Here is a 9,950-nt window from a genome sequence, read left to right as displayed (position 1 = left end):
TGAACTGAACTGAACTGAAAGAGAACATAATTGGAGAGTAGGTTATCTGATCTTACATAATATATGAATTCTAGCATTCTCATCTCCTCCTGTTTTAGACATCTTTCTCTAAATTGTGTCCATTTTCTTCACTTACTGGAAACATTCATTGGACCCAGTACAAATATCACATATGGCTACTAACTCTGTCCAAGACTAAAGGAACAAACTTTTTATAGATTTAGGCTGAAGGAAATATCAGTAGGCTAGCATATTTTTCTCAAAAATTTTATGGCAAACTAAACTTTCAATTCGCAGTCAGAAAACTATCCAGAGAGATCTAGTTTAAAAAGTTGGACATGAAAATTTGTTTCAGTTTTGTGAATACATAGCAAGTGAGGCTATGTTGATGTGGTTCAGGAAATAATTCCAGCAGAGGCTCAGTCAGCTGTCTGTATGAGAAGGGGAAAGGAAAAAAATGGCAAAATAAGTTTCCAAGGAAGGAAACTTTACTAAATAAATCCTCATGTCAAAGACAACCAAGTGAACATGAGTTTAAGGCAATATTCCAAGCTACAAAAAGACACAGATTGCTAATCAGAAAAGCTAATCAAAAGCCATGTTATAACAGTGATGCAAAGCAGCAAAGGAACACAGGTTTTTATCATGAGTATCCAACTGACAATGGCTTATAAATTTAATCTAGAACAAAAATCAGAGATGTGGATATTTCCTGCTTTAATGGATTTCTTATTGCCTTAAATAGTGTTTTATAGACATTTAAAAAGAACTTAAATGGAGGATAAGTTATCTGAACTTACATGATATATGAATTATTACAAACAAAATAACATTTTCTGGACACTACATGTTGCAGATAATGAAAAATCTAAAGCCAAGCTCTTTCAGCAACTAGGTTGGCAATTATAGGGCAAGTCTAATATATTTTTGCATATCTAAGAAAGTTAGAAACTATCAAAATACTTCCTGATCTTTAATTGTACCTTTATATGCATTTCTCTCACAGAAACTTGAGCAAAAATATTATCAAATTATTGTTTCTTTCCAAAATTATGATATATACATTTTTATGAGTTATTTTGATATTTAGTTGATATATGGATACATGCTAAGCTATTAAAGAAAATAAAAAAGACTTCTCACTAAATTTCAGCTCTATTTTCCACTCTCTATGAAGGAAAATTCTCTCACTGTTTCCACTGTTTCCCCCATCTATTTGCCATGAAGTGATGGGGCCAGATGCCATGATTGTTTTCTGAATGCTGAGTTTTAAACCAGCTTTTTTCACTCTCCTCTTTCACTTTCATCAAGAGGGTCTTCTTCGCTTTCTGCCAAAGGGTGGTGTCATCTGCATATCTGAGGTTATTGATATTTCTCCTGGAAATCTTGATTCCAGCTTGTGCTTCATCCAGCTCGGTATTTTGGATCATGTACTCTGTACATAATTTAGATAAACAGGGTGAAAATACACAGTCTTGACATATAAAACTCAATATTCAGAAAACTAAGATCGTGGCATCCAGTCCCATCACTTCATGGCAAATAGATAGGAAACAATGGAAACAGTTAGAGACTATTTTTGCGGCTCCCAAATCACTACAGATGGTGACTGCAGCCATGAAATTAAAAGACACTTGCTCCTTGGAAAAAACCTATGACCAACCTACATAGCATTTTAAAAAGCAGAGACATTACTTTGTCAACAAAGGTCCATTTGGTCAAAGCTATGGTTTTTCTAGTAGTCATGTAGGGATGTGAGAGTTGGAGTATAAAGAAAGCTGAGCACCAAAGAATTGATGCTTTTGAACTGTGGTGTTGGAAAAGACTCTTGAGAGTCCCTTGGACAGCAAGAAGATCCAACCAGTCCATCCTAAAGGATATCAGTCCTGAATATTCAATGGAAGGACTGATGCTGAAGCTGAAAATAGAGTATTTTGCTCATCTGATGTGAAAAACTGACTCATTTGAAAAGACCCTGATGCTGTGAAAGATTGAAGGCAGGAGGAGAAGGGGACTATAGAGGATGAGATGGTTGGATGGCATCACTGACTTGATGGACATGCATTTGAATAAGCTCCAGGAGTTGGTGATGGACAGGGAAGCCTGGCATGCTGCAGTCCATGGGGTCGCACAGACTGAGTGACTGAACTGAACTCAACTGATGAAGAAAATATATATATATAAATTAATTAAATATATATATATAATTAACTTAATTCTCAATTTTAATAAATGGTTAAATGTATACTACACTAACAGATATCAATAGTACTACTCAGTTTCTAGACAATTTAAGGAAACTAGGTAGCAAGATAATATTGGATTTTTTTTTAATCATCACAAGTTTTTAAAATATATTAACAAATAATATTTGTAATTTGAGTTTTCAATATCTCTTTTATTTTGAGATATGTTATGTTTTCATGCATAATTAAATTTAAAAATGATTTTCATTTTCATCAACATAAAAAACCTAAAGCCTAGAAATTTAAATTTTTAATTAAAATCTATAAATATTTAAGTTAAAAATTTAAGATGATCAATTCTTATGTCTTAATGTACACAGCATATGTAACTGCTTTTTGTTCTTAGAGTGTTTTTGTGGGCTGGTATGTTTCTGAATATTTTATTATGTTTTTTTTTTCCTATTACATATCAACTGTGGCATTCTGAACAAAGTTGAGAACTAGGCTATATCAGGTAACTATCACATGCATAATTAATGATTGATAGACTTTAACAAATAATGTGGGCACTTAAGGAAAATATTTACATATTTCATCACCTAACTTCATTGCACTTCATGCATTCTGGATAATTTTCAATGATCTATCTTTTTAATTATTCAGCTTTATCTAATTTTCTGTTGAAATCCTCCTCAGCGTTATTTAAATTCCAAAAATGATATTTTGATTTCTATGAGTTCTCCTGGGATCTTTTACTGGTCTGTTCTTTTACTGGTCTGATTCTTTGCTAATTTTTAAAAGTTTGTAATTTATATTTTATCACTATATGTGAAGTATACACACGCATGAACACACATACTTAAAAATTGTACCCAATACTCTATTAGATAAAACCCTTCAGATCTGTTCCTTTTGGTCAGTTATGTCTTTTGCCTTATTTCATTTTATGATAGATTGTTCAATGAAAAATAGATTATACATTGATTGTTCATGTACCTGAGTTTTCAGGTAGAATCGATAGGGGTCTAGAAGAGGAAGGTGTCAGGAATAATTCTTATAATTCTAGGTTGACTCACTTTTTACAAGGGGCAGTGCCATTTACTATGACCAGAAAAAGCAGATATTAGGGTCACTACAAAATAAGGATATCAAAATTTCAATTTTTGGATAAATTATGAAAATTAAATTTATTATTAAGATTAATTAATTTATTTTAATTGGAGGATGATTACAATATTGTGGTGGTTTTTGCCATACATCAGCGTGAATCAGCCACAGGTATACATGTGCCCCCCTCAATCTTGAACCTCTGTCCCGTTTCCCTCCCCTGCCTATACCTCTGGATTGTCCTAGAGCACTGGCTTTGGGTGCCCTGCTTCATGCACTGACTTTGCACTGCTCACCTGTTTTACATATGGTAATGTACATGTTTCAATACCATTCTCTCAAATGATCCCACCCTTGCCTTTTCCCATATAGTCCAAAAGTCTGTTCTTTACATCTGTGTCTTCTTTGCTGCCCTGCATGTAGGATCATTGGTACCAGCTTTCTAAATTCTCTCTATATATTCATTAATATACAGTATCGGTCTTTCTTTTTCTGACTTACTTCACATTGTATAATAGGCTCCAGGTTCATCCACCTCATTAGAAGTGACTCAAATGTGTTCCTTTTTGTAGCTGAGTAATCCATTGTGTATATGTACCATAACTTCCTATCCATTCATCTGCCGATGGACATCTTAAGCAATTCTGTGTACAGATTTGAGCTCGTGTGAATGTTTGTCTTGAGACTAGTGTTTTGGATACTGAATGAGTTACCTTTATTTCAATAGGGAATGAATATAAAATAGATTATTCTTTGTCAGTGTGTGTTTCTAGCAGGAGTATAATAGTCAGTTATAAATTTTGAAGTATGCTTTGGAGTTAGGTAAAAATAGTGTTCAATTTGACAAGTGTTTTAACACCTGAAAATGGATTTTAAAGGTCAGGATGAGGGCTACTTATATGAGTAAAAATCTATGAAAAACATTTAAAAATAAATCAGTAAAGTTTTATTAACTGAGAGATATTGAGAGATGAAGTCTTTTATCTTTTCAACAGTTGGGAAATCTCACTGTACTTAAACTAGCTAGAGTGGATTAGAGTGGACTAGAACCCAAAAGGTCACAGCCCTCAAAGGGGGGATTCATGTAATAAAATGATTATGTTTAGGAAAGTGGTTGTAACAGGAAATCTGTTGTCATTAAATTATATACAAGAAGTATTTGAAGCCAGGGGACATAAGCAAGGGTACATGGTGCCTGAGAACAACCCTGCATTAGTCAGGGTTCTCCAGAGATAAGAATCAATAGGATATAAAGAGTTGAATAAAAGGAAATATGGGCTTTCCTGGTGGCTCAGATGGTAAGGAATCTGCCTGCAGTGCGGGAGACCCAGGCTTGATCTCTGGATCAGGAAGATCCCCTGGAGAAGGGAATGGAAGCCCACTCCAGTATCCTTGCCTGGCGAATCCCATGGACTGAGGAGCCTGGCTGGCTGCAGTCTGTGGTGTTTCATGGACTGAGCGACTAAAAGACATGCAAGAGGAGATCATGGAAACTTACTCATGTGATTGTGGAGGACAAATCCCACTATTTTTCCTTTATAAGATGAGGAATCAGACAATCAGGTGGTATAATTCAGTCCAAGTGCAAAGGGCTGAGAATTTGGGAAAGGGTAAATCCAAAGGACAAAGAAATCTGAAGATCCAAGAACCAGGAGCTGACAAGTCAGTGGACAGGAGAACATGCCCTGTCCCAGCCCAAGAAGAGAGATAACTGGCCCTTCCTCTACCTTTACATTCCATTAGGGTCCTGAAAGGACTGGTGAGGGTGGATCTATTTACTCACTCTACTAATTCAAATGCTAGTCTCCCACACAGACACACCCAGAAATAATGTTTTACAGCTTATCTGGGGCATCCCTTAGCCTATATAAAAGCATCATCATACTACTTGAATATAGAAATTATATAAGAAGAGGTATAAAAAAATAACAAGAATTCATTTTTATAAGCAGAGGAAAATAAAATGTTGCAAACACTCATGGCAGCAACAGCGACTTAGGTAACAGGAAAATCACACTGGATGAATATCAACCATGAACATTTTGTGTGTATAGGAGTCTTGTTTCTGTGCAGAAGGACAGTGAGCAGCAGCACCACTTTAAGCACAAGGAGATACGTTATAAGTGAACTTAAGTAAGCTGTTGATATTCCTCCCACCTTAAAGGTTTCAATTTTTTGCTAGGATACACTTTGAAAGAACCTGAGGTAAACGGCAGATGTGAGAGCCGGTAAAAATCAGAAGTATGGAGCAATTCCAGGGAAGAGCCACGGAAAAAAAAAAAAAAAAAAGAAAAGATAGACAGGTCTTTTAATACAAGCTTAACTTTCTGTTAAGTTTACAAATTTGTATCTTTAAATTGTGAAGTAAATTCCACACAAATCTTCATCTGTTTTGAGATTTCTTACTATATTGATTACTTATTTATGAAGTAAAAAGAAAAAAAAAAGAGAACTAGAACTTTCACATTACTTAGGTTAAAAAGATAAACCATTTCTTAAACAAATTTTGTACATGATGAATCCTCTTTTGAATACCTTCAGTTAGGAATTGTTCAGAATATATAACTCAGAGAATATGACATGATATTTAAGCTCGAGTTTGCCAAGTCACTCAGCCATATAGAAGAGTGGCTATTGATTTCTTGCTTAAACATGCAGTAAAATTACTAGGGATATGAAACTCAAAGACAACAAATAAAAGCATTTCCTGACAGCAAAATAAATGATTAATGCACTTGAAAATAAATACATACTTATTTAATTTGCTCTAGATTTAGCTGTGTTGCACTCGGTAGCAAGCTTTCGCAGAGCAATGAAGTTGCAGTGCACACAGATGGCCCAACTTCTTGGAGGCATAGGCATGTGTAGCCATGAGTGGAAATGGATCAGCACTTTCTTCTAACTACTTTCATTAGAATTTCTGAGTTTGTTATTTTCCATCTAGAAAAGTAATGTGTATTCATATTTTTCTTAAACTTCTGTGATTATATTATTTGGATTATTATGAATCATAATTATTTTCCTAGGAGACAGTAAAATCAGTTTAATATTATATAACCTATTTAATCTTTATTGTTACCCTGAAAGGTGGCTATGAAAATTTTATTTTATATATACAGATATATTAGCCAATCTAACCAGAAAAATCAAATAAACTGCTTAATAATTAACTCATAAGTTGTTAACGAAATTTTCAAAATCAAAGTTTTGATTACAGAATTATGCTGTATTTTTCTACTAAACCTGTTATGAATATATTACTTACTATTTTTCTTGTTTTCATCCACATTTTTCCCCTCAAGTCTTTTGTAAACAAAGGGCAACCACAAACACATTCCAATGCCCCCATTCTATCATTATTTCACTGTTTTCATATAGCCATGCCACTTCCACAGTCTATCCTCTATCTGAACTACAATAAATATTTTGCTGTTTGCATATTTTCAGGTGTCTCTGCTCATGTTTTGGGAGATAATGAATATCTTTCAAACATTTTACATCTATTAGAAATTCTTCCCAGTAAGAGACTAATACTTATATATTCTTTTGGTCTTTGAACATTATAATTCATTCTTTAAAAAATAATAATAACAATAAAATAACAACAATAACAACAATACAGCATTAATACTATGAAGAGTTACAATAATATGTATTGAATATTTAATGTATTTTGGAACTGGGTTAGACCCTCTTACATAGCCCCTTTATATAACTGTATCATTAAGTCAATGTTATAACACACTTTACAGAGGTGGTAAAACTTAAGTTTGTCTGGATTAAGCATTGATGTTAGGAGTCACAAAGCACATAAGTGATGCAACTTTTTTCTTTCTTTTTTTAATTTTAGAATTTAATTTTAATTAGTTCTAATTTAATTTTAAATTTTAATTTTAATTAGAGATTCTACTTTTAGTACAAATTCCTAAGCACCATACTACACAAATTTCCATATTTCTGGACACCTCATAATCATTAGAATTTTCTAAAACATTTTATTTGCTGCATATTAATTTGTATAGAGCAAATCTGGAGGTAATTGCTTATTTGTATTATTTTCAATCTTTTTTTTTAAAAGATCATGTAATCTTCAATAGCTATTTAACAATCTGACATGAACTGAAGGAAGAAGTCCTTTGTGAGCAGAGATTTCTCCGTCTCATGGACTGCATCAGCGTCACATCACCACAGCACGAACAATGTCACCAACACCAGACCCATCATAGCTATCATCACCACTGCCCCCATCATATTGTTAATCAACTATGCTACCAATATAAAATAAAAAATTTTTAAATGAAGTTCATGGTTACTTTATTATCCACATTCTTTGACAATAAATCTTGAATTTCTAAATTGATGATATACAGAGCTATGCTCTTAATAAAATGTGTTGCCTACTTGTTTTGTGAGGAAGGAGAAAGAAGATAATGTTTCAGGGAGAGAAAAAAGTATTATTTTCAAATTTCAAAAGATAAGTTTGACTTTTGTCTTCATTACCATTTGATTCTGAGAAATATCTTAGAAAATTATATTCATTTCTCTTTTGGAGACTAGGAGAAACAAGATGAAGGAAAAATAATATAAAAGACAGAAAAATCCTTTATTTTCTTTATTATAATGGCTAAACATAATGGGGAAGCATCATTTGGAAAGACGATTTCGTTAAGATAATCCCACTTAAATGAGCAAATTGATAGTTAATAATTTATTGCCTCAGAGTTAACCTGCACAAGTGTTATTCTCATGATTAAACACTGCATCTTTATTCTATAGTTTTAATTCATTATTTCCTTGTATAGTAAATGGATGTAAATAGGTAAACAGTAAAATCCAATAATCTGTATCTGTATTGCCTCTCCATTTTTATCCTCCCATGCCCTTTCCAATGTCTCATCTTCTTTGCTAATAGGTTTTATGTACTGGTCCTGGAATAAACAATGCTGCTTAGGTCATAGGTGGCCATGTATGATAGGGTTCTGCAGAAAACCTTTCTCTACTGACAGAGGTGTGGAGCTTTGGTGATAGCAGTGGACTATAACATCTGATGGTGCTCTATTGACACAGAGAGTCCTGGCAACAGAGGACATGGTGTACCAATGAGATGAAGACAGAGATCAGAATTATTTTTTAATTGTAGTTAACTTACAATGGTGTGTTAACTTCCTTGTTATAGCAAAGTGACTCGCTTATACATCTATTTAGATTATTTTTAAGCTATTTTCTATTATGGTTTATCACAGGATAGCCAATACAGTTCACTGTGCTATACAGCAGGACCTTGTTGTTTACTCATCCTACATATAATAGTGTGCATCTACTAACCCCAAACTCTCATCCACCCCTACCCCCACCTCCCACTTGGCAACCACAAGTGGTGTTCTCTGCGTCAGTGAGATCGCTTCACTTGTGTCATATTTTATATGTTACACCATACTGCATTTATCTTTCTGACTTACTTCGTTTAGGATGATAATCCCCAGGTCCATGTATTACTGCACACAGCATTATGTCATTTCTTTTTAATGGCTAAATAGTAATCCATGTATATATGTAGCATATTTTCTTTATCCAGTCATCTGTCAATGGACATTTAGTTTGTTTCCATGTCTTGGCTGTTTTGAATAGTGCTGCTATGAACATAGAGGTACATGTTTCTTCTTTAGTTTTATCTCAATATATGCCCTCAAATATGGAATATTTCAAGAATTTTTGACATCTTTGTGCAGGGACCATGCTAATCTTCTCTGTATCACTCCAATTTTAGCATATATGTGCTGTTGAAGTGAGCAGGAGAATTGGAATTAAAAGAGTGCTTTACCATGGACTCCAAAATAACTAAGCTCACTGAGGTTAAATAAAAGACAAGTGGTTCATAATTAATCATTGATATGAATATGAATATGACTATGAATAACAGTGACAGCTGAGTCACTCTTGTTAATACTCTGTAACTAATTAAACAATTAATTAAAAGAATTTGGAAAATATTGTAAGCAAGGTGTTAATTATAGTAGATAATTGACACTCATTAAACACTAGGTCTCCCAGTTTCCCATTTTTTAGTGAAAAATAATAGCCTTTAATAGCATCAACAACTACAAAATTACAAAGTATCATGTTAGTCACTAGAAGCTTATTCATAGAAGCTTGTGAAGCAGTCAGAGATACAAGGCCGACTCACAGATCTGAAAGCCTTTACAACTGGGAATGCAAAATGACTATATGCCACAAATGTCTATTGAAAAGAATTTGTATTTGTACATGGTGCTTTCCAGGTGGCGCTAGTGGTAAACAACCCACCTGCCAATGCAGGAGACTTAAGAGACACTGGTTTGACCCCTGGGTTGAGAAGACGTCCCCCCCTGGAGAAGGGAATGACTACCCACTCCAAGAACCCCATGGACAGAGGAGCCTGGTGGGCTGCAGTCCATGGGGTCACAAGGAGTCGGACATGACTGAAGAGACTTAGTATCCATGGATTGACACATGATCTTTACGTAAAGATATTCAGATCCTTAAATTTTAAGCAAAGTCAATGATTAGATTAAAACTTTACTTTAAAAAATATCTCATCACTTATTTTAAAAGTTTCTATGTCACACTATTTATAGGAAGTCATATTGTTAAGATAATGCTTCATTTCAAAACATACTG

The 9,950-nt window shown here is 33.9% G+C and overlaps 1 non-coding gene across 1 annotated transcript; it reads right to left on the bottom strand.

Annotated features, from left to right (window-relative positions):
• Positions 1-8,979: 8,979 nt before the first annotated feature.
• LOC138089375 (U6 spliceosomal RNA) lies at positions 8,980-9,086 on the bottom strand. Its single transcript, XR_011145804.1, has one exon. It is a non-coding gene; the product is annotated as a U6 spliceosomal RNA (small nuclear RNA).
• Between the last annotated feature and the right edge of the window lie 864 nt (positions 9,087-9,950).

This window comes from Capricornis sumatraensis, chromosome 12, assembly GCF_032405125.1.
Source record: "Capricornis sumatraensis isolate serow.1 chromosome 12, serow.2, whole genome shotgun sequence".
NCBI lineage: Eukaryota > Metazoa > Chordata > Mammalia > Artiodactyla > Bovidae > Capricornis > Capricornis sumatraensis.
The sequence above is the reverse complement of the archived record's forward strand: the minus strand, read 5'-3'. Positions and strand labels throughout refer to the sequence as shown.